Source organism: Pelmatolapia mariae, linkage group LG3_W (genome assembly GCF_036321145.2).
Source record: "Pelmatolapia mariae isolate MD_Pm_ZW linkage group LG3_W, Pm_UMD_F_2, whole genome shotgun sequence".
Taxonomy (NCBI): domain Eukaryota; kingdom Metazoa; phylum Chordata; class Actinopteri; order Cichliformes; family Cichlidae; genus Pelmatolapia; species Pelmatolapia mariae.
The window spans coordinates 70,801,755-70,825,028 of NC_086229.1; the positions used below are offsets into that span (position 1 = coordinate 70,801,755).

The 23,274-nt window shown below is 40.0% G+C and overlaps 1 long non-coding RNA gene and 1 other non-coding gene across 2 annotated transcripts; both read left to right on the plus strand.

The window, feature by feature from the left end:
- Positions 1-691: 691 nt before the first annotated feature.
- Positions 692-22,689, plus strand: LOC134624779 (uncharacterized). The gene is made up of 4 exons (XR_010573621.1): positions 692-934; positions 18,607-18,712; positions 19,056-20,072; positions 20,321-22,689. It is a non-coding gene; the product is annotated as an uncharacterized LOC134624779 (long non-coding RNA).
- Positions 7,527-7,632, plus strand: LOC134625080 (U6 spliceosomal RNA). The gene has a single exon (XR_010093695.1). It is a non-coding gene; the product is annotated as a U6 spliceosomal RNA (small nuclear RNA).
- Positions 22,690-23,274: the final 585 nt, after the last annotated feature.

Below are 23,274 nucleotides of genomic sequence, written 5' to 3' on the forward strand. Positions count from 1 at the left end.
CCAAAGAACCTCGGTTTAACTTGATGTTGCAAATTCCATAAAAACCTCACAATTAATGAACAATTCTAGGATGTAGTAAAAGCGAAAATGTAAATGGCCAAACATAACAGAAAAATGATTTCATGTTTTTGAAGGCTACAACCAAGATTTAAAACATTAGAAATTATAACTGGAACTTAATAAAATGGAAAGAGACCAGTTTTTTAACATCATTTGGTTGTGCCTGCATGTTGTTGTTTGTGTGTGGTTTTGTTTTTCAATATAATTTAACATAACTTACACAAAGGTAGGTTACAGATATTCTTTGCATCATAGGATAATTTACGTACAGAGGAGAGGACCAACAGATTTGATTATAAGATGTAGCTTTTATGAGCACACTCACAATTAACCAGGCCCATCCAGATTTTCCCATGCTGACCCATTACCACATTCTGCCACTGTCACTGCAGTACAGGTCAAAATGGTACAGATTTGTACTTTATTTCAAATTGAACCTTTAAAGGAGCATTTCTGGACTTTTAATGACCAGTATTGTAATTTTAAGGGAACATTTAAAAAATGTACCTATAGGTACAAAAATATTCTTCTCTCGTACCTCTATTTCTGAGAGTGTACTCCGGAACAGTAGGAGGCGGTAATGCCCCTTTACGTTGGTTGCCAACCGCCGTTAAATACTAAGAAGAAGAAGAAGAAGCAGAAGAAGAGAGCTGCTTTTTCATGAAACGGGAGTAAAGTAGTAAACTTACAGGAACATATAGCACTACCAAAGTTTGGATCGGTATCTGCATCGATCTGCACACCCTTGTCTCCTGGATCGTAGCGGAGATCAGCGTGAACCACGTGGGTCTCTGCTCCCTGATCTGTTTCCTGTGTTTGGAAAGACTTCCGGCTTCATCACGGAGTTTTTCTCGGTTTGTGAGCTCATCTAAAGGTAAGCACCGAGCTAACTTTACTGTGGGTTCAGTTTATGTTGAGTTTATCTCTGTTGAGAATAATAGATTGCTTGGTATATACTGGAGTTAGACAGACTGTAGAGTTCGTGATTGCTTGCAACATTATATTATGGCGGTTGCTAGAGGGTAAGAATACATACAGAAAAATAGTCTTTGAATATGAACAAAAGGGTGCAGGGCAGGAGAACGGCCAACCCCCAGGACAGGAAGCCACAGGTACAAGCTGTCTTATTTCTTTATGTTGTTGTGGGTTCTCAAGAATGACACCATTACTTAAAGAGAAGGTATTTTATCGAACTGTGGTTCACATGTAAACAAAGCTTCGCCATTACAGTCTACACCGAGGTAACTCTCTTTGGCTCTGTAGCTCCCCCTACAGTCTAGGAGTATAAACAACATAAAACATGATACTAGGCAAATAAGGATTTGCTGTTATCATTACATCTTCCTTTTTTTTAAAAAAAAACAATAACATAACATACCTGCTTTCACAAACATAAACAGTCTCTATTTGTTTTCTACTTGTTAAACCAGGCTTTGTCAATGTAACGTTAACAACACGACTAGTTTTCAACAATTCTGGTCCATTCAACATTAGTAACCAAACATAGTGCAACTTGCATAGATACTATGACATCATCTTCCAAACAACATGTCAACACATTACATCTGTTCAATCAGTCTCATAGGTGGCTTCACTTGTCTTACAGATCTTCTCAGTGTTTGGTCTTGTGTATGTGTAGGTGTTTCAGGTGATAGTGTCTCATAAGTGTGTTGGGGTTGTTCAGCAGCCTCCAACCTCTGCTCCACTACTACTGGTCCCTTAAGAAGATCTCGGCGATTTCTTCTCAGCATAGCTCCATCTTCTGTCTGAATGATGTATGATCGTGGTTGATCATTCCGTAAAACTGTCGCTTTCTGTGCCCATGTGCTGGTTTTGTCTTTGAATCTCACTTGATCCCCAGCATGCAGTTCAGGCAAGTTCTTTGTTCCTCTATCATAATAGAACTTCTGCTTTGCTTTTTGTTGCTCCTTAAATCTCTTCATGCTGGGGCCCGTTCTTCGTACCTCGCTAAGTAAGTTAGCCGGATTTGAATGTTGACGATTTGGCGTGATCTTGGATCGTTCGGTTCTCCGAAGCTCATCTGGGACTTGCTGTCATAGCAACAGATCCGTAAGAGTAAGCCTGCTCGGGAGCAGGTTTACTTTATGTAAACAGGATTAGATCGCGGCCACTCAGGTATGTCCGCTGCAGTTATATGAAAGCAACAGCGATATTTCGCCACTGTGTTACCATAAATAAATATTATCAGTGTAACTAAAGATAATGCAGCATTTGATTCTTTTATTGATTTCATACAGATACATACAGGTCATTTCCGAAAAAAAGGGAAATGTACTATTAATCATTCTATTACATGTAGTAGATCATGTCAGATGTAATTCATAGTTTAGAGTAGTAATAGTAAATTACTACGTGCAATCAAGATGAGAGACCACGACTATAAAAGCGAAGGTGGATTTGGGAAGTCTGTCGCAGCCATGTCCTGTCCGTTTGTACGCGAGCAAGGAAGGTGCAAGATTGATAAGGAGAGTTTACAGAATTCAGCATATATTGCGGGATAGACGGGATCCTTTAGCTCAGCGCGACGGTGTGCTCATAGAGAGATATCAATTCTCCCGAGAGGGTATTATTTACTCTCTCTCCCTCTCTCTCTCTCTCTCCATATATATCTATATCTATATCTATATATCTATATATATATATATATATATATATATATATATATATATATATATATATATATATATATACACTTACTGTACTGTATATACTTACTCCCGACTTACTGTGCATGCTTCAGTCACCCCTTGCATGGGAACAGGTAAAAGTGATGGTGTGTTATGTCAAACTACACACAAAAAACCCCACAATGTCAATAAATGTCACAGTACAAAAAGGGGTGTGGCGAGGGGGTGCAGGACCACCACCTGTCTTTATTTGCTCTGCCCTTTTCTTGGTTGCTGTTATAAACAAACAAACAGATTATTTCAGGGTCTCATGTCATAGACTAAAAGCAATATAAGTGATAAATATTACCATTCTGTGGAATATTCTTATATTTCACTTTTACTTGTTCCCATGTTCTAGTGGGTCCTGTTGTGGCTCTAATGTGGAAGAGGATATGGTGTAATATAATATAATGTTGTATAATATAATATCACATGATATAATGTAATATCATGGATCACTCACGTGTTTAATTTGTCAGCAACTTTCTGCCATTCCTCTCTCCTTGCTTTTGCAGCCTTTGCAGTGTTCCCTTGCGTTTTAATTAAACTCTGAAACTCCTGATATCCCAAAATCAAGAGTTCTTGCTCTGCTGCCGTAATACACCGAGTGCGCTCCTTCCACATCTTCGCCGACCAATCACAGGGTTGCCGATCAATGTTTCTACTATCGATGCGTAGCCCCTTTTAAGCCACCCAGTGATCTCAGATTACTTCATCCAGCTGTACTAATCGTCAACAACAGGTGCGTTCGGAGAACCGGATTAGCGAGCTCACGGTTAGCGCGATGATTTGATCTTGGATGTGTCATTTGATCTTGGATGTAGTAAGCGAGGTACGAAGAACAGGCCCCTGTTTCCCTCTCTTGTTTTAAGCAGATTATCCTGAATGGGCAGGTTTGATCTCAGGCGTCGTCCCATAAGTAGCTGTGCTGGTGACATACCACACTCAAGTGGCGTTGTGCGGTATACTAGCAGGCTTTGGTAGAAGTCAGCACCACTGTCTCTCGCCTTACTCATCAGCCTCTTCACTGTTTGGACGGACTTTTCCACTAGTCCATTAGATTGTGGGTAGTGCGGGCTTGATGTTGTGTGAACAAAGTCCCATTCTTTGGCAAACTGTCCAAACCTCATATTGGAGATTTGTGGTCCATTGTCTGTGAACACTTCACTTGGCACCCCGTGTCGTGCAAATATGGCTTTCATAGAGGTGATTACAGCCTCTGCTGTTGTTGTTTGCAGTCTACATACTTCCGGATACAAAGAGTAGTAGTCTGTGACCACAATATAGTCCTTTCCTCCAGACACAAAGAGGTCAGCCCCCACTTTCTGATATGGTCGGTCTGGCACTGGGTGTGGCTTTAGTGGCTCAGCAGGATTGCTTGCTTGATATGTCAGACATGTTGAACAGTTCGACACTTCATTTGTCACATCCTGATTAATCCGTGGCCAGTACATCACCTCACGTGCTCTCCTTTTACATTTTTCCATGCCTAGATGCCCTGCGTGTATCTTTTTGAGCATCTCTCCCCGCAGGCTCTTTGGGATGACAATTTTACTTCCCTTGAACACCACATCATCCACTACAGACAGTTCTGCTCTGCAGTTCCAATACTCTTGAATAACAGGTGAGCAGCTTTGCTTACAGCTGGGCCATCCATCTATGATGGTTTTACACAGTGCTTGTAACGTTCCATCTTTGCTTGTCTCCGTTCTTATGAGCTCCATCTTCCCTTCTGCAACAGGAATGCACTTGTGACCATGCTCACATATGCTCTTACATCATCATCCATCTTGGTGTTTGCTGGCTCATTCGGATCAACAGCTCTGGATAATGTGTCAGCTGTGTACATCAGCTTGCCAGGTGTGTACATCACGTTAAGCGTGTAACGTTGCAGCCGGATCATCATTTTTTGGATTCTCAGCGGACAGTCATTTAGTGGTTTTTGGAACAATGCTATCAGTGGCTTGTGGTCAGTTTCAGCACTGATGGCCTGCCCGGACACAAACTGGTGAAATCTCTCACAGGCGTATGCTATGCTGAGCAGTTCTTTTTCAATCTGTGCATATCTTGTCTCTGCGTCTGTCATGGACGCATATGCAACAGGCTGCCACTCATCATACTTCTGCAGAAGAACAGCTCCAAGCCCACTCTGTGATGCATCTGATGAGATCTTAATAGGTCTCATTGGATCATAGAACTTCAGAACTGGTTCCTTTGTAAGCAGATCTTTCAAGTCACGCCATGCTTTCTCATGTTCATGATTCCACTCCCATTCGATTCTCTTTTCAGTTAGCTGTCTCAGTGGCGCCATTTTTTTCTGAGAGATTGGGTATGAATTTTCCCATGTAGTTTATCATGCCATTAAATCTCTGCACATCTTTCTTGCATTGCGGCCTCGGCATGTTTTCAATTGCAGACACCTTTTGAGGATCTGGTCTGATGCCTTCACTGCTCAGGATATCTCCAACGAATGTCAGTTCCTTCGCCCCAAGCTGACATTTCTCTTTGTTCAGCTTCAGATTGGCTTTTCTGGTTGCCTCAAGAACATTTCTCAGTCTCATGTCATGTTCAGCTTTTGTGCTACCCCACACAATGATGTCATCCATTGACGTGTCGACTCCTTCCAGGTGTTCATAGATCATGTGTATTGCCTTGTGATACACCTCAGGTGCTGAAGCAATGCCAAACGGCAGTCGCCGGAATCTGTACCTGCCAAATGGGCTGTTGAACATGCACCGTTTTGAACTTGCTTCGTCCAGCTTCAGTTGCCAAAATCCTGATGAAGCGTCTAGCTTGCTAAAGTACTTCGCTTTTGCAAACTGTGACATTATCTCTTCTCTTGTAGGTAGTTTGAAATGTTCTCTCTTTATTGCTCTATTCAGATCTCTAGGATCCATGCAAACTCTGAGCTTTCCAGTCTTTTTCTCCACAATAACAAGAGAACTCACCCACTCCGTTGGTTCATCGATCTTTTCAATCACTTCCAGGTTTTCCATCCAGTCCAACTCGGCTTTTAGTGGCTTTTGTAGAGCAAATGGTACTTTGCGGCATGGATGAATGACTGGTGTTACACTTTCATCGACTCTGATTGTGTGTTCTCCAGCAAGGCAACCAAGTCCCTGAAATAGGTCACCATATTCCTTCATCAACTCATTATAGTCCATGTCATCATCAGTTTCCACGACGAGCACTCTTTTCACTAGGTTCAGACTCTCACAGGCATGTAACCCTAGTATAGGCTGCACATTCTTCGGCACCACAATGAATGTTAGCGTGTGCTCCTTGTCTTTGTGTGTCACTTTAACCATGCATTTTCCTTTGACAGGTATTTCTGCACCTGAATATCCACTCACTTTCACCTTCGTTGCATGCATTTTAGGTCTAGGTCTGATTTTCTTGAACTGTGCTTCTGATATGACATTCACTTGAGCTCCAGTATCCAGCTTGACTTTCATGAGTGTGTCATTCACTTTGAGTGTCATTATCCAGTCCTTTTCACCTGTCTTATTGTCTGTCACTGCAGCTACATAGAGTTCCTCTGTGTCTTCTTCATCCACAGTATGGACTGTACTTTGTTTCGGGGTTTGAGCTTTGCAGCACCTAGCATAATGGTTATTTTTGTTACAATTATTGCATCTTTTCCCATATGCTGGACATTTTTTAGGAGGATGTTGCATTCCGCAGCGACCACAAGTCTTTTCTTTTCTGTCCCTGTTTGCTGGGGATTTCAATTGCAGTGTCATTTCAGCAGCAGCACTCTCCTTTTTGACTCTGTGTGTGTTCTTATTTACAGCATCCACTCTGCAGCTGTCACTAAGCAGTTTCTTAGCTTGTGCCCTCACTGTTTCAGCTGCTCTGCACAGTGTTAATGCTTTTTCCAGGTCAAGATTTTCCTCTCTCAGTAGCCTCTCTCTCAGACCGTTATCTGGAATCCCGCACACAAGCCTGTCTTTTATCAAAGAGTCTGTCAGTCCTCCAAATTCACATGTTTTACTCCTGTTCTGCAGCTCTGTGACATACTGATCTATTGTCTCTCCTGTCTTCTGTACACATGTGAAGAATCTGTGCCTCTCAAATGTCACATTTCTCTTAGGTATGCAGTAAGCCTCAAACTTCTCCATTATTTTATTCAGCTTCATTCCGTCACCATCAGGAAACGTGAAGTTATTATAGACTTCCAGTGCCTCATCACCCACTACATGCAAAAACACTGACGCTTGCTTTTTATCACTTGCCTCATCAAGTCCAATTGCTGACAGGTACAACGTGAAACGTTGCTTAAATCTTCTCCAATTTTCAGCCACATTTCCAGTCAACTGAAGAATCGGTGGTGGGTGTAAGCCGTCCATGCTCATGTAGCTAGGTCTCTTTTCTCTCCCTCGGCGAGTTAGCTACACTACGTTCACTGCTAAGCTGATCCGTCGGTACTGCTATATTGTAGTCCGTTACCTTTCTTCAAGTCCATCTTCTGACACCATGTCTTATTTCTTTATGTTGTTGTGGGTTCTCAAGAATGACACCATTACTTAAAGAGAAGGTATTTTATCGAACTGTGGTTCACATGTAAACAAAGCTTCGCCATTACAGTCTACACCGAGGTAACTGTCTTTGGCTCTGTAGCTCCCCCTACAGTCTAGGAGTATAAACAACATAAAACATGATACTAGGCAAATAAGGATTTGCTGTTATCATTACACAAGCCTGGTGGAGGGCAAACCCAGGGTGAATAATAGAGAGACTAGTTGAAGCCTACTGAGCAGGGGTGCCAAAGGGCTACCTTGCTTCGGCAAGCGCGTACGCTAAATTGGATATGATACAGAGAAGATTAGCATGGCCCCTGCGCAAGGATGACACGCAAATTCGTGAAGCGTTCCAAAGGGCTATCATAGTGGTACTTAGGAGAGCTTGACATTTTTATCAGGTGGTACACACTGTAAAAAGTTTGAGAAACACTGATAAGTGTATGTGTGCTTTTGGAAAACATTTTAAGCTGCAGAACAGAATCTTTGAAACAAGCTTAAAACATTTTTAGAATATAAACAGAGCGCTGTGCTTCTCTTTACAGCTCCTCACTCCACCAGGGCTCCGTTTGGCACTTTCTGATAGTGTGCAAATGTGATGTACGTACTGCAGCAGTCATACAGACAACTAGATGGTCCAAAAGTTGGCCTACCTATTACTGGCTGAGGTTTTAATAGAGTTGTGGCTGAACCACATAAAATATATCATTAATTTTAAAATCCCCAATCAATGATAATGTTATGTTGGAATGTTGAGGGTCAAAAATGTTTCAACCCAGTTTGTTTTGCAGATTCTGTATAGCAGCTGTAATATAGGGAGAACACAACTTCCAGATTGTGTGAGTAAAATCAGGTTTTGTCTCTTTGAAAGTTTAACAGTTTCTGTTTTGCCTCTCAGTTGTCTGTTTTCTTACCTGGTTCTTCCTGACCTTTTACTTTCTCCTCACATTCCCCTCTTTCCTCTCTCTCTCTTTGCACTGACAATCATACACAAATAGATTGTATTCAATTAGATGAAAATTTACATTGATATGAAAAAAATTCTATTAAGATCACTAACAAAAAGTCCTCTCTCAGTATCCCTTGCAAACAGGACAGTGGTTACAACAGTAGGCTACGGATAATCTTAAGTTCTAGATTTTAAATAGTCTATATAAATTTCAATGGGAGCAACAGGACGGTCAGATGTGGCTGATATTACTACAGAGTAGGATAGATTGTAGAGTAGCAAACATTGTTGGAAAAGACGTTTTCAACACTGCAGGTTACCTGGGTGTGATGTTTTTCTGCTAAAAAGAAACATGGTCTGAGTCCTACCTAACTATATAAAGAGTAACTGAAGGTTAAATGCAGCTAACATGTCCTGTTTTAAGCCAGACACTCAACCTCCGCTCTGCTGCGTCTCAGCCACTCCCAAAAATGGGATTTTACAAGTTTTTAATGATCTTCTTTTAACTGTCAACACAAGTTGCTCTGTTTTTTAGTCCTTTTAGAATTGACTGCTGCTTTTGACACAGTTGATCACAGCTATGGGCAGAAATCTGTGCCATCAGAAACTTAATTTGAATAAGTTAAATTTAAATTTGAATTGCTCAGATTGAATCTGATTTGTAACTTGAATAAAAGCTTTTGAAAACTGAATTTGAATTAGTCTAATTTGAAATTGAATTTATGGTTTGAAAATGAATTGATTTGCTTTGAAACTGCATTTTATCCTTTAAAAATTCAGCTCTCGAAAATATTTAGTTTCACTTCTCACCATTCAGTTTCAGTTCTACAATTCAATTTCAGCTCCAAAATTCAGTTTTTTGGGACTTACATCCGGTTCCGGTTCAAGTGCAGATTAATAGTTTTCAGTTGTCAGTTTTATTTGTCATATGCAAGTTAGCACAGGGTCAACATTGCAATGAAATGTGTTTGACGAGCAGCAGTCACTCAGCAGCATGACACAGTAGGAGAAAATATAATAAAATATAATATAATAAAATAAAATAAAAAATAGAAAAATAGTAAAGAGCAAAATATTAGAGAGACATGGTAAAAGAGAAAAGATGACTAAATATATATGTATCTATAAATATAAATATAAATATATGTACACTAGTGATTAAATAAGAAAATCTTGAAAAGAAATATGACGGGAGGGCAGATGAGATATTGCATAGGAATGAGCAGCAGAAAATTACAGTATTGCACTTTTTAAATATAAATTACAATTACAATATTACAATACAATAATAGAACTACGTTCTAGCCGACTGAAAGTGTTACTGACGGGAATCTACAGCGTCTTGAGCTGAATTAAGACTTCAGAGGTCATTCGTCATGTCCAATGACCAGCGGATAAACTCTCAGGTAGGTAATAAATGTATTACATGTATAAGAACAAGAAAAGGAAAGAAAGAAGGCACTCGGGCTCTCCCAAGCCCAGACTTCTCATTGAGAAAAAGGTGTCAATAGCATTCAGAGACCAGTTGATCAAATCCATAATTCTCTTTTAGGTTTTTTAGACACAGACTGTGAGAGAGTGTTCCAGGGAAGTGAAGAAAAAAAAAGCACAAGACAAGACAAGGACATAAGATGCTAAGCAGGGAAGATAAGGGAGAGGAGAGGAGAAAGTGCGATCGGCTTCGCTGAGAGCCAAACAAGAAAAGCAGCAATGCTGATCATCTTATTAAAGATGAAAGAACTTAAAACTTAGTTTTTAACTCTGTGTTCGTTTGAGTTTGGGGCGTTAAGGGGACGTAGTTTTGGACCCAGATTACTATGAGTCGTGAGGCTCCTATGTGGTCGCAAATTTTGAAGCCATCCTGATAACCTTCTCCCACCAACGATGTGGAGATCCAAATCCAATTAAAATCAGGTCACTCAAAAAGATGCTCTGTAAAAGAGTAGAATTCTTGGAACAGGGTTTAATACACTGAATCATATGAACAGCAGGAAAAATACATACAGACATTTAGCAAGAGAATTACAAAGCAGAAAGCAAGCAAAGCAAAACCCCGGGGTGTACAGCCTTAAGCACAGACAGCAGAGCAACACAGAGACGGACAGGAAGCAGCAGCAGGGGGAAAAAGAGCACTGGGGGTGTCCTCTGGTCCCCTAATATAGGGACCAGTATCCCCGCCCCCTGGGGCTCGGTAACTTTCCCACGCGGCCAACACAGCTGCAGGGGTCAGGTAGTGGCCAAGGTCTTGGCCAAAGGCCAGTCAGGACTCTGAGTACACCTGCTCTGGCTTATCGCAGTAGGTCATGACACAGTCAAAGGCCACACATTAATCCTAATTATTAAATCTTATTCAGCAAGTGGCACAATCTTATAACATATAATAAACACTTCAGTTTGGGTTCAAAGTGTGCGTGTGCGTGTGTGTGTGTGTGTGTGTGTGTGTGTGTTTTGTATGATATTTTATCGTGTTCAGGATCTCTATTACAATGTTACTGTTTTGGTTGTGCTGCGTTTAGGGCTGCCACGATTAGTCGACTAGTCACGATTACGTCGACTATCAAAATCGTCGACGACTGATTTAATAGTCGATGCGTCGTTTGAAGCTTTGTAAGATCACAAAAGACGCAGGAATAAGTAGTAGGGTTTAAGAGTGTAATAACGGACTGAAACAGAAGATGGCAGCTCTGCATGTACAAGGATGCCAGCTGCCGTTAAACCCCGAAGAAGAAGAAGCTGTGTCCCAGAATTCATAGCGCAGCCCAGCTCAGTTTCCAACAATGGCGGCAACTAGTTAGTTTTAATATTACTCTTATTATTCTTTCTGGGTCACAAAATAAACGTTTAACATATTTTCTGCCGAGAATATAACTGTGTAAACCTCAAATATCTGCTCAGTTTAGTCAGCGCTCCGACGTTTTCGGAGACGTCTGTTACCCACTAGCTCGATAGCGAGCCGGGGGCAAGGCTCAATAGAGCCCGTGAGAACACCGGACTCCCGGCAAATCGTTTTCAAACCCACCGCTGTCTTTCGCTACTTAGGTTAAACATATAGAAGTCACTTAGATAACTTAAAAATGTTATTGTTTGGCTTCTTTTTAGCATTTTATTTCTTCCTGAGTAAATCGGTTTGCCTGAGATTTAAGTTATAGTTTTTACGTCAGGCAGACAACTGATTGTCAGAAGTGTGAGATGCTCCAGAATATACTCCGGTGTCCCGTTATATTTTAGATAGCAAGGAGTTTATTAAACTTCACCGAAACAATCTGCAAATTTCATTAAAACTTAAAACTAAATTAAAACTAAAGCTGTACGTTTTACATCCAATGGATGCATGATCTGATTAGTCGACTAATCGCAAAAATAATCAGTGACTAGTCGGCTATCAAAATAATCGTTTGTGGCAGCCCTAGCTGCGTTAAAGACGTTAAATTAATTAATTATTAAGTAAATTATTCAAGAGAACTCTTCCCCTACATTAACTGCCTGGTTACAGTACCAACTTAATAAACCTCGGTGAAGCAAAAATGTCTTGAGCTTAAGACTCCACATGAAAGTTAAAATATATGTTCAGTGCGCATAGATATATAGTGTATATAGTTACATAGTTATACAGATCAAACAAAAATCCACTACACCTGACTACGGTAGCAGTAATGCTCCGACAATCCATCAAGATTTGCGGCTTCGTAGCTTAGCAAAGTCTACTAAAACAGTTTTTGACAGATTTTTGAGCGCCATTGATAGGTTTGTCTAGCACAGACCTATTGCTAGAATGACAAGACAATTCCACTACAATAGCAAAAGCAAGATGCAAGTCACGAGAGCTCTTTGTGTAATCTCGTGCACGAGGGAGAGAACTGTGAGGAGCGCCGTTCCTTCCGCTCGGACCCCAGTCACTCTCAGTTAGCTCCCCGTAGCACTGCTGTTTATTGAGGTTACATTGGTTTATTGAGGGGGGGACAGGGACATTACTGGATATTCTTGTGTAATTGCTACAGAATAATTTATGTTATAGTTTGTTATTGCTACAGAAGAATATTTATTTTATTATTTTACATTTACAATTTTTTTCCCCGGGGACACTGTGACACCCCATTGAAGAGCCGTAGGCAGTGGATCTCTTAAGATCTCACTGTTGGGTTTGTAAGGCCATGTTACTCCTAAATTTCTTGTTCAAAGAGAAGATATAAAACAAAGTTCTAAGCTAATCGACCTTAGTGTTCTCCTTTTTTTTTTAAAAAAGAATCGATAAGAGAAACAATAAAGAATCAAATCGTTAAACAGAATCGAAAATGGAATTGGTATTGTGAAAATCTTATCTTTCTTACCCATCCCTATGTGTGATTAATGCCAGAACATTCAGATAGAGAAGTAAACGTACTCCTTTTTTCACAGTGCACAGAGTTACTGCAGACCTCCTAGGATGAGACATTCTTCCAATCTACAAACGATTGTATACTTCTAAGCATATATGAGTATATGTTTCTAAGCATAAATGGCAATATAAACCTAACAACCGTGTACCACATAAAATCGGTTTGAGGTCCATAAACACAGCCAGAATTCATACATAATGTGCACTAGATTATAAGGCGCCCTGATGATTTTTGAGAAAATTGAAGGATTTTAAAGGCGCCTTTAAGTGCGAAAAATATGGTAGACTATGTCAATTAAGCATTATAAGGCGGAGGGTGAGGGTGGTTTCTTATTATTTTTGCTAAGATGTTGCAACCCTATTAGTTAGGTTGTTTAATATTTCTGCTAACTACTGTTTAGAATACCAGAATAGGGAGGATGGTGTAGGTTTAAGTAAATTAGATTGATCAGTATTGCTGAACTATGAAATACTTTGGGTCTAGTGCATACAGGTATAACAGAATAGCTTTAGTGTTTTATTTTGTTTTTGAACTTGAGTATGAACTTATACAAAATGCAGCAAGATATTTAAAAAAAAACAGTTTTGTTGATTATTAAAGGAACTATATCAGGTTCATTTCGTTCTCGGCAGATATCCAAATTTATGAGATCATAAATTAAGTGGTATCGTGCGATCTCTAGTTGAGATCTGGGATTTTTCTGTCTCAGTTGAGTCAGGACTTTGGACTCTGCTAGGTCAGATCCTTCTAGATCTCCGCAATGCTTCCTCCAGGTTCCTCAATTGCTGCACACTGGCTCCAGTGAGATGAGACATCCTCTCCACCACCTCAAACCAGTCCAACAAACCAAACACTAGAACACCCAACTTTTTGAGCTTCCAAGATCCTCCACTTACCACTGCAACAAGAGTACGCACTAGAATACCCAAACTCATTGAGTTTCTATGAACCTGCACCCAATAATTGCAGCAATAAGGAAGCAAGGCTTTCCCCATTGGTCCGGTTGAAAATCCTCCCGAATCCAAAACAGCTCACCGTTGCAAATTCTTTGCAGTCTCTCTCTTGGTTTCTTAAAACGTCGTGCATGTGTGAGTTGCTGAAGCATATGTCGTGGTTCCCCCCTTTTTGAAAACAAAAGAATGATGGGACTGAGGCAATTTTCCATCAGGATAGCCAGGCATCGCGCGCCGGTGATTTAGCAAAACTCACCTGAGAAATCCTGCTTGACAACACCACATTTTTATGGAAAATTTCAAGATTAGCTGCAACACACCCTGTGAGCTGGATTTTAAGTGGGTTTAATAAACACATTACAATCTGAATGGAAACATGGAAACACAAAGATCATCTCGGAAATTCGGCCGCCGCCCTTACATCTTATATACACCATCACAGACACTCTCAAACAAAGAACATTCCACAGCACATCATGCATACCTAAAGCTTCAGTCCAGCTCATCCTTGACCTTCTCCCACGCTAAGAAAGATTATGACCACCCGTCACCTCCCTTAAAGCAGGATGTCTGGAGATCTTCCAGTCTACGATGGGTCCACTGTAAAGGTGCAATAACATGGGGCCCACTTGTGATAACATTCTACATGCATGTAACTGGTGAACACTAAAGTGAGGAAATAATATTACTATTACTAATGTGATATGATTTATAAGAAGAGAAATGTGCCACTACAACATGAATAACACAGCGGTGGTAAATACACACAGAAATGAACATCTACAAGATTGGGTCTGCATGGCCCACAAGCTCATGCGACCCTAGGATGTCGCTGTCACCTTCCTGCTCCTGGAAAAGCATATATCCACCCTTTCCTTGTCTGCTTGGAGTAGGTGCAATCTGCGCATCAGTGTCAAGTCAGTGAACCATTTGTCCCCATTATCAGTCCAGTCAGTCCCCATTGTAATGTGGAGAAGCTCACTTTACGATCATTTTCCAGCAACACTGTTTTATAGCACTTTTAATTCTAATCATGCAGGCCTGCTTAACGGACAGCAGATTCTCAAACAAAACTCTCAGTGCACTCCTCAAATGTGAAAAGAAAAAAGAAAAGAAAATACTACAAAATATAAAAATACGAAAGCCTAATTTTAGGACTTGCCAAAGCATACTCGTCTCCTTAAACTGATAAATCAAACCAAAACTTATTGACAGGTTCCACTTGATTAAAAAAAATAAAAATAAAAATGTAGCCGCCAAATAAATCCCCAAAACATTCATCCACCAGCCACACACATTTCACACAACCCTAATGTCCTACTAGATAATAAGTTTCTTCCCATGTAACCAGGTGTATGTCATGGTAAGGCCTCCCCCACACATTTGAATTTGAATGTATTTATTTAAAAGGGACAGTGCAGTTTGACATAGTCCAAATACAAAACATGAAACTGATGTAACGCACATAAGTTTATAGCTGTACTGTCTTTCCCTCTTCATGCTGCACAGAAGAGGGAACGGCAGCAAGGTTCAACACTTTTCTTCCATCAAGACTCTGAAGACCATTACTCTTTGTCCACAGGTTTAATGATGTAGAAGTGTGAAACTGAAACAAACATAACACAATTAGAATTACAGTATATTCTTCAAATCTTGCATACACTCTGTACCTACAAGTCTACAATAATCTAAATCAACATATCGTAGCACTTTAGCTGCAAGAATAAGCATTAGCCGTGCTCTAAACATGTGGCTTCAACAACGTATCAAAGTTACACATTAAACTTCCCTCCTGTCATAAAATACAACCACAGAACTACAGATAAGTATCAAATAAACAATATCCATGCAGACGATGCTCCAAAAGACGAAGGATTGAGGGCAGATGCATGTGGATTCATGGCAGTCTCCTTGGCCATGTGCAAACTTCACTAAACCTTACTGCTTCCTGTGATGTCACCAGGTATCAGAACTATTAAAGGGACAGCTGCACTAACACTATCAGCACAATAGCTATTGCTAATTTTCAACAATTGTCCCTTGTTAGGCTTACAATCAAAATAAATACATTTTACATTTTCATAAAACCAAAATACATCATAAATACAACTACAATTAATAGACAATAAATAAAAATAAAATCATTAGTTAAAATGAAAACACAAATGATTAAAACTCCTAAAACAAAGTAGATTATATTTCTCTAAAATGTGGCAATGATGCCAGGGCTGCACGATTTGTTTTGCTTATAATTGAGATCACGATTCTCTCACTTATTAACTGCACATCAATTTCGTAACAGTTGAGACTGAACATGAAAACATTAAATGTCTCAGTTGTCTACTCTTACGTACAAACCTTAAAATACTTCTAACAATACCATTTTGAACAGTATTCTTTCCGTGCGTAAGGTAATGGGAGAGGTAGGTAATAGCGATGTTTCTTAAAATGTAAACCACAATTATTAACAAAATATAACGCTTAGTTCGGCTGGACCATAAGTCTGTCCTTGCCGTGAAATGTTGTACTGCTTGTAATTCATCTCCACACTTGCTTGACACTGGTGTATAGAGCTGGTAGTGCAATATTTGAAAAATAGTTGCAGGACGGAACTGTGTAGCGCTTGTCTAGGGTGTTGATCATTTTCCTAAATCTTTTGTTTTGCACAATGTTGATGGGAGCCATATCTTTAGCCAGGTAATAAGTGATAGCCTCCGTAATTTCTTTGTGCCTGGGGGAGTTTGACGGGTATGGGGAAGCGCTGTATAAGGTTCCCGTTATTGATTTTTGGCTGGTTGACCGGGACAGATTTTCTCTTGTCACTTTATTGGCCTTTACAGCTTCGTCATATTGCACTTTATGGTGACGTTTAAGGTGGTTATACAAATTCGTAGTGTTAGCTTGCGGTGCTGCTACTATGGCAAAACGCAGCTTGCAAATGATATCTTTTTGACTCTCATTGTTTTCTTTGAAACCAAAAAAATTCCAAACGGAGGAACGAGAACCTTTTCTTGGAATTAATGTTACAGGGGGTTGACATTCTCGCCACCTTCAGCGAACGTTTCCTCTGCACTCATTGTTTTCTCCCCTCAGGCAGTTTCTCTCATGTGCTCTCTGTTGTTTTTTCCCTGCCAGCTGGCCTCTGTATCACATGGTATATCCGCCATTGTCATTTGTTGAGCATGAAGAGTGAGCGCTTGTTTTCATGCAGATTATGCATTAAAATGCGGTACAATCGTCATCTTTTTTTTTCCTTTTTTCTTTTTGACATTGTTGTCATTTGGAAATGAGATTGAACATAAGTATGAGTTGAGATTGCGATTTTCTAGTATTTAATTGTGCAGCCCTAACTGATGCCAACAAAAAGGGAGCCGGTAAAAAAAAATAGGCACAACAAAGGGCAAGGCAAACTGAAGTAAAACTAACATTAACCTAAACTGGAAGAACTAAACAAAAATGAAAAACTTGGACATGAAATCTAAAATCTAGGAACATGGCATGGGAAACATGGCATGGAAAGCAGGGCGTGAACAACAGACCTGACAAAACTCATCATTCATCTGATCAGGAACAAGAAACTAAGAATCTGTTAGTCTCACTCATTCAAACCCTCTGCTGCATTCTCTTCACCCCTGCTATCATTCAGTCATCTTTCCTAATATAATATTGGTCCACTAGTTCATATATCGCTTCTCATCTCACTAGGTGAACTGAACAAAATGATAAAATCAGAAACACAGGCTTAAAATACCATCTCGTATTCATGAGCTTCATTGCATGTGTGTGTATGTGTTAGTAGGATTTAAACATTCTGTGCTTATGTATGTCGTTTTAATTACTTTCCTCTTTTTCTGAAACAAATCTCTGTTTACTACACATTCTTGTTTCAGAAACATGTAAAGAAGAAAGTCTCCATTGTAGTCAGGCACAGCTAAATTCTGCCACAAAGTGAGCTTCGAAATGTTTTTTAAGCACCTCATTATCATCCTAGGGGAGCTAGGATGGTAATGAGGTGCTTGAAATGTTGTAGGTGGCTGAGTTTATACTGCTACCATTGAGACTGATCGGGACTCCGTCTTTGTGGATCTATGGAAGTCCATATATACAGGGTGTAGCATCTACTGGGTAAAGGCGGTGATCTACAGGGGGATCAGGGTTTTTTCCCTTTTAAGTTCTTGTAGGCAACTGATGACTGTCTTTTTGTAGTTGCTTCTGGGGTTTGTTAGAATCTCCCTGTTCTTTCGATCTTTGGGCTGAAGGAAGGACAATACTCGGTGTATAAATGCTCAATCAACAATTACTTTATTACACACAATTCAACACTTGACATTCAACACTTGTTGACCATAAACCATCATGATGGGGAGACATGCATGCAGAGGGTCACAGCAAATCTCAAACCAGTGGAGGGTTACTCAAACTCTTACAGCCTTAGTGGCCCCCACCTAGTCGTGAAAGCCTAAACATTCACATTCTTTCTCTCACACGGCACCTAAGTTATGACCTCGGCTCCCTTTGCAGTCTGTTCTGTTCTTTTCTAATCAGACAAATAAGGTGATGACTCTCTAAAAACAGTATTTCTTATACCCCAGCAGTATAATGCATCATAAAACAATATCATTCATTCACCATTAATCAGCAGTCTAATGTGATCTCCAAAAGTTGATTCTGTTCATCTGGACGTAGCGTTTTGTGGGAGAAACGTTTCGTCACTCATCCAACTGACTTCTTCAGTCCAGATGAACAGAATCAACTTTTGAGTTTAGTTTCCTGGATGATTGAGAATGCATCAAGACGTCTAATGCGATACAAATCGGTTTAATAGGTGTAATAATTATCACCTTCTATTAATTCAGGAGAATAATGCAAACTAAAACTACATAATAATCTCACTGTCTTTAATTAGAGGTATAACATGGCATAAGATAACAACACAATCTCACAGGTTTCACCTTCAAGCTTCATAGGTATTGTTGTCACTGAGGAGTTTAGTCATGTTTATTTGCTCTGCTTCTTTTGTCAGAGATAAAATACAAATAAATACTTTTTGTGTCCCAGCTGAGTAACGGGAGGAGGAGAGTCTGGTGGTGCAGCAGAGGAACATTTTCAGCCATTTGGACTCAGCTGAGCCACTACAGAGGAAACAATGACTTCAACACAAAAGGTGAGAAAAACATCACAGTTACACTGTTATTGAAACTGTGTGTACAGCTGGTTGTTTTTTAAAAACCCATTAACAGCAGCTTTATCTTTTCCATCCTGGGCTCCTCCATATATACAGAATCTACATTCACAACCAAAAACCACAGAAGTTCTTCAATAATGTCATTTTCATTACAACTCTCATTGTGTCACATCATTGTAATGTGATACTATCACAAGAAGGTGGTGGAAACACACCAACAATGTGTTTGTTGACATGTTTGATTCCACTGATGGAGGGAGTTTCAGTTTGTTCCACGACTGCATTTCACTCACTGCCTCTGTTTGTATCTCTGTCACTGCAGGACCAACATGGAGCGAGAAGTCAGCACTCTCAGGAGGCCGACAAACCTCACAGAAGAAAGGGAGAGAAAACCTACAGCTGTGATGAGTGTGGGAAGGATTTTACCCGGACTGGACACTTAAAAACACACCAACTCATCCACAGTGGAGTTAAACCTTACAGCTGTGACCTGTGTGGAAAGTCTTTTACCCAGGCTCAGAACTTAAAAACACACCAACTCATCCACAGTGGAGTTAAAGCGTACAGCTGTGACCTGTGTGGAAAGTCCTTTACCCAGGCTGGATACTTAAAAACTCACCAACTCTTCCACAGTGGAGTTAAACCTTACAGCTGTGACCTGTGTGGAAAGTCTTTTACCCTGGCTCAAACCTTAAAAACACACCAAGTCATCCACAGTGGAGTTAAAGCTTACAACTGCGACTTGTGTGGAAAGTCTTTTAACCGGGCTCAAACCTTAAAAACACACCAATTTATCCACAGTGGATTTAAACCTTACAGGTGTGAGTTGTGTGGAAAGTCTTTTAACCGAGATGAAACCTTAAAAACGCACCAACTCATCCACAGTGGATTTAAAGCGTACAACTGTGACTTGTGTGCAAAGTCTTTTACACTGGCTGCACACTTAAAAAAACACCAACTCATCCACAGTGGAGTTAAAGCACACTGCTGTGAGTTATGTGGTAAAGCTTTTGCTCAAAATGGCCACTTACAGAGGCATCTACTTACCCACTCTGGAATTAAGGCGCACAGCTGCGAATTTTGTGGAAAAAGTTTCAGCGACAAACACTACCGAAATAGTCACTTACGGATTCACACTGGAAATGATGTTTCCTGCTGTGATCAGTGTGGGAAACTGTTTGCAACAGATGCACAGTTACAACGACACATGAGGAGCCACACTGAGGAGAGACCTTATAAATGTGACCTGTGTGAGAAGACTTTTAAATATTCATATCAGCTGAATAAACACAAACAAATCCACACCAGAAAGTAACTGTACAAGTGCAGTTACTGTGAGGTATGTATTTATCCTTTTATCCTGTAATTGTAACCTGATTGTTTGGAACAAGTCTGATCAGTAAACTTATGGAGTTATACTGAATGAACTGTTTGGAAAAATGAAGACTCATTTTCTCTCAGTAAGCTGAGTGTTGTAATGTAAACAGTAAAATGTAATTGGACGTTGGCAGAGATGCTTTTTATTTCAGGTGACGTTCAGGATAAAAATGTTGAAGGAATTCCCTGACTTACACTGTCTTTGTTTAGAAGTGGAGGAAAGCACATGGATCCAGTTCTCAACCCTGTCGTCACTGTGGTGGTGGGAAAGAGTTTCTCCGTGACCTTTGTGGAAAAACCTCCAATCATGAACGGGACCTAAAACCACATCAACGTAGACACACTGGAGCCAAAATGAACTACTGCAAAGAATGTGGGAGAGGCTTCCACACACCAAGTACATTAAAAATACATGAACTCTTCCACAGTGGGGTAAAAAAGCACATCTGTGACCAGTGTGGGTCATCCTTCACCACTGGACATGATCTCAATGAAAAAGCATAAGCGAATCCACACAGGAGAGACACCATACAAGTGCAGACACTGTGACAGAAGCTTCTCACAATCAGGTCATCGTAACAAACATGAACGTAGACACATGGAAGTGAACTTCAGCTGTGACCAGTGTGACAAGAGCTTCAGGAATCTCAGTTCATACTCCGAACAGAAACGATCCCACGATGTAAATAAACTGTTTCACTGTTACCAATGTGCAAAAACATTCACTTCATTATCTGCTCTGTGCAAACATCAGCCTGATCATGCAGGACTGAAATCACTGGATCACAATGAATCTGAAGAGAGAGAAAGATCCTCTTCTGGTTTCAGGGTCGGACTTAAAAACCTTGAGATCAGGCTCCACAGAGTTCAGATGGAATCTCCTGTAAAGAGTGTCAGCTGATGTCACACTTGGATCTGATGAGGTAGCTCTGATTTCTGGAGCTGCAGTGAATAATCCTGAATGTTACATTTAGGAAGCTGCATGTATAGATATGCATATCAAGTTTATGTTTTTTCCTTTGAGGGATTTTAATTCTCTAAAATGTTATCCCTGTTTCATTTTATTCTTTGTTCCCTTAGGACACAGTAGTGTTTAGTAGTAGTATTCATTTTATGTGTTACCTCAGTTAAATTTTGATTCTTCATTCATATTTATTCTTTTGCTGTGGTAATCCCTTCTCTTAAATCATTTTCTCCCAAAACTGCAAATATTTTCACAGCAGCTGCTCTTAAAACTTCCCAAATGAAGTAAATCTGTCCACCAGCTTTGAAACAACACCTGCTGTGACTTTATGTCCAGAGAAAAGAAACTCAATCTAAACTGGTTTTGGGCTGTACTTCCATATAATACCAGTTTGTACCAGAAGATGAAGCAGTGAGTCAGTGTAACCTTTATTTAATTGGGCAAAGAACACATTCGTATTCACAGTGGCAGCAAAGAAATGTTGAAAGGTTAAATACAGCAGCACACATCAGGACCATTTTAAAGATCACAGGTGACTTTTACTTAATTCAAATAACTTCAAATTTTGGCTGCTCCTTTCACTTTAGTGTATTTACTGTATCCTTGAAGTCCACGTGTTATTTTTTAATGAATTCATTTTGATCCACATGTTCTGCAGCTGTTTTCCTGTTGATTTGAAGTTTGTATTGTGAAATCCTGATAATGTTAAAGCGTTAGTTATATTTGATGAACTCTGTAACGTTTGTCTTATTAAACATTTTGGTGTGAAAAATAAAGAATTGGTCTCAGAACAAGTAGTTTGAGCCCTGATTTCAGATTCAAACTAATTTAACTGTTTTCAGTGGTACATGTGGAGGTTTATCAGAGGAGGAGACTTGGCTGTTCTCCACTCACACAGAACAGGGTTCCTGCAGCTCATTAAAAACTCTGAAATGATCTTCAAGGACAAAAATATTTGATTTTTCTCAAAAACGTGCTGTGGGCATGACGTTTTTGGAGAGTGTGTTTAAGATGCATTGTGATTAACATCTCACACATTCCAATAAAGCAGATTTTCCTGCATTGCAACCGCACTTTGCAGATGTGTTCTCCCCCCTGTCCGTGTGCACGACTCTCACGGAGCACCACTTTGAAACGCAGCTGATTGGCAGATTCCCTTGTCTGCAGAGTCTAAAGACAAAAACGTCCTTCTCCACTCTGTATGGTTCGTACCAATTCGTCACACTTCTGTTTGGCTTGTTTGAAGACCCGGCCATTTTTCAGCACTTCCTGTAGCGACAGCTGCGTCCTCACACTGCATGTGCTGTTTCCTACCTGGATGATGTCGTCATTCATAGTGATACCTCGGTGGATCATGTGCAGTGGTTGGTCACGGTCCTGGATTCCCTGAGGCAGGCAGGGCTGATGGCAAACCCAAAGAAGTGTGTGGTTGGATGGAGAGAGGTACAGAGTTCTTTCACTGCTCTCGAGAAGATCTGCATGGAGGAATGGGCCAAAATACCAGCTACTGTGTGTGCAAACCTGATAAAGACCTATAGTAAACGTTTGACCTCTGTTATTGCCAACAAAGGTTATGTTGTACTGAGTTGTATTTTTGTTATTGACCAAATACTTATTTGCCACCCTGATTTACGAATAAATTCTTTACAAATCCTACCATGTGTATTCATGGATTTTTTTTTCACATTCTGTCTCTCACAGTTGACGTGTACATCTGGTGCAAATTACTGGCCTCTGTCATCATTTTAGGTGGGGGCACTTGCACAATCGGTGGCTGACTAGATACTTTTTTGCCCCACTGTATCTATTAAACCTGCCTAAAAACACATATGCAATGAAAATCAGCTTGTTATCTCCCATCAGTGTTAAAATAGTGTCAATTTAACAGACGCTTGTTATCAAATGCTGAATTTATCCATGCTGACAGTTAACTCTCTAGGTTGCAGGACAACAGTTTAATTTTTGTGGGGAAAAAAAGATTCTGGTTTGGACAACCAGTGATCAGACAATAAATTGAGTTGTTAATATAGTAAATTGGGAGATGCTTTCTGCCTGATTGATGCAGCACAAGTAATTTACTGTATGAGGAAATTCTATTTTTTTGATAACATGTTGAACATGCATCTCTGTTGTCCTGTCATCTTAGTGGGTTAATAGCTGATATGCAAATTAATTGATGGTTCTTAGATTAATGAAAGGT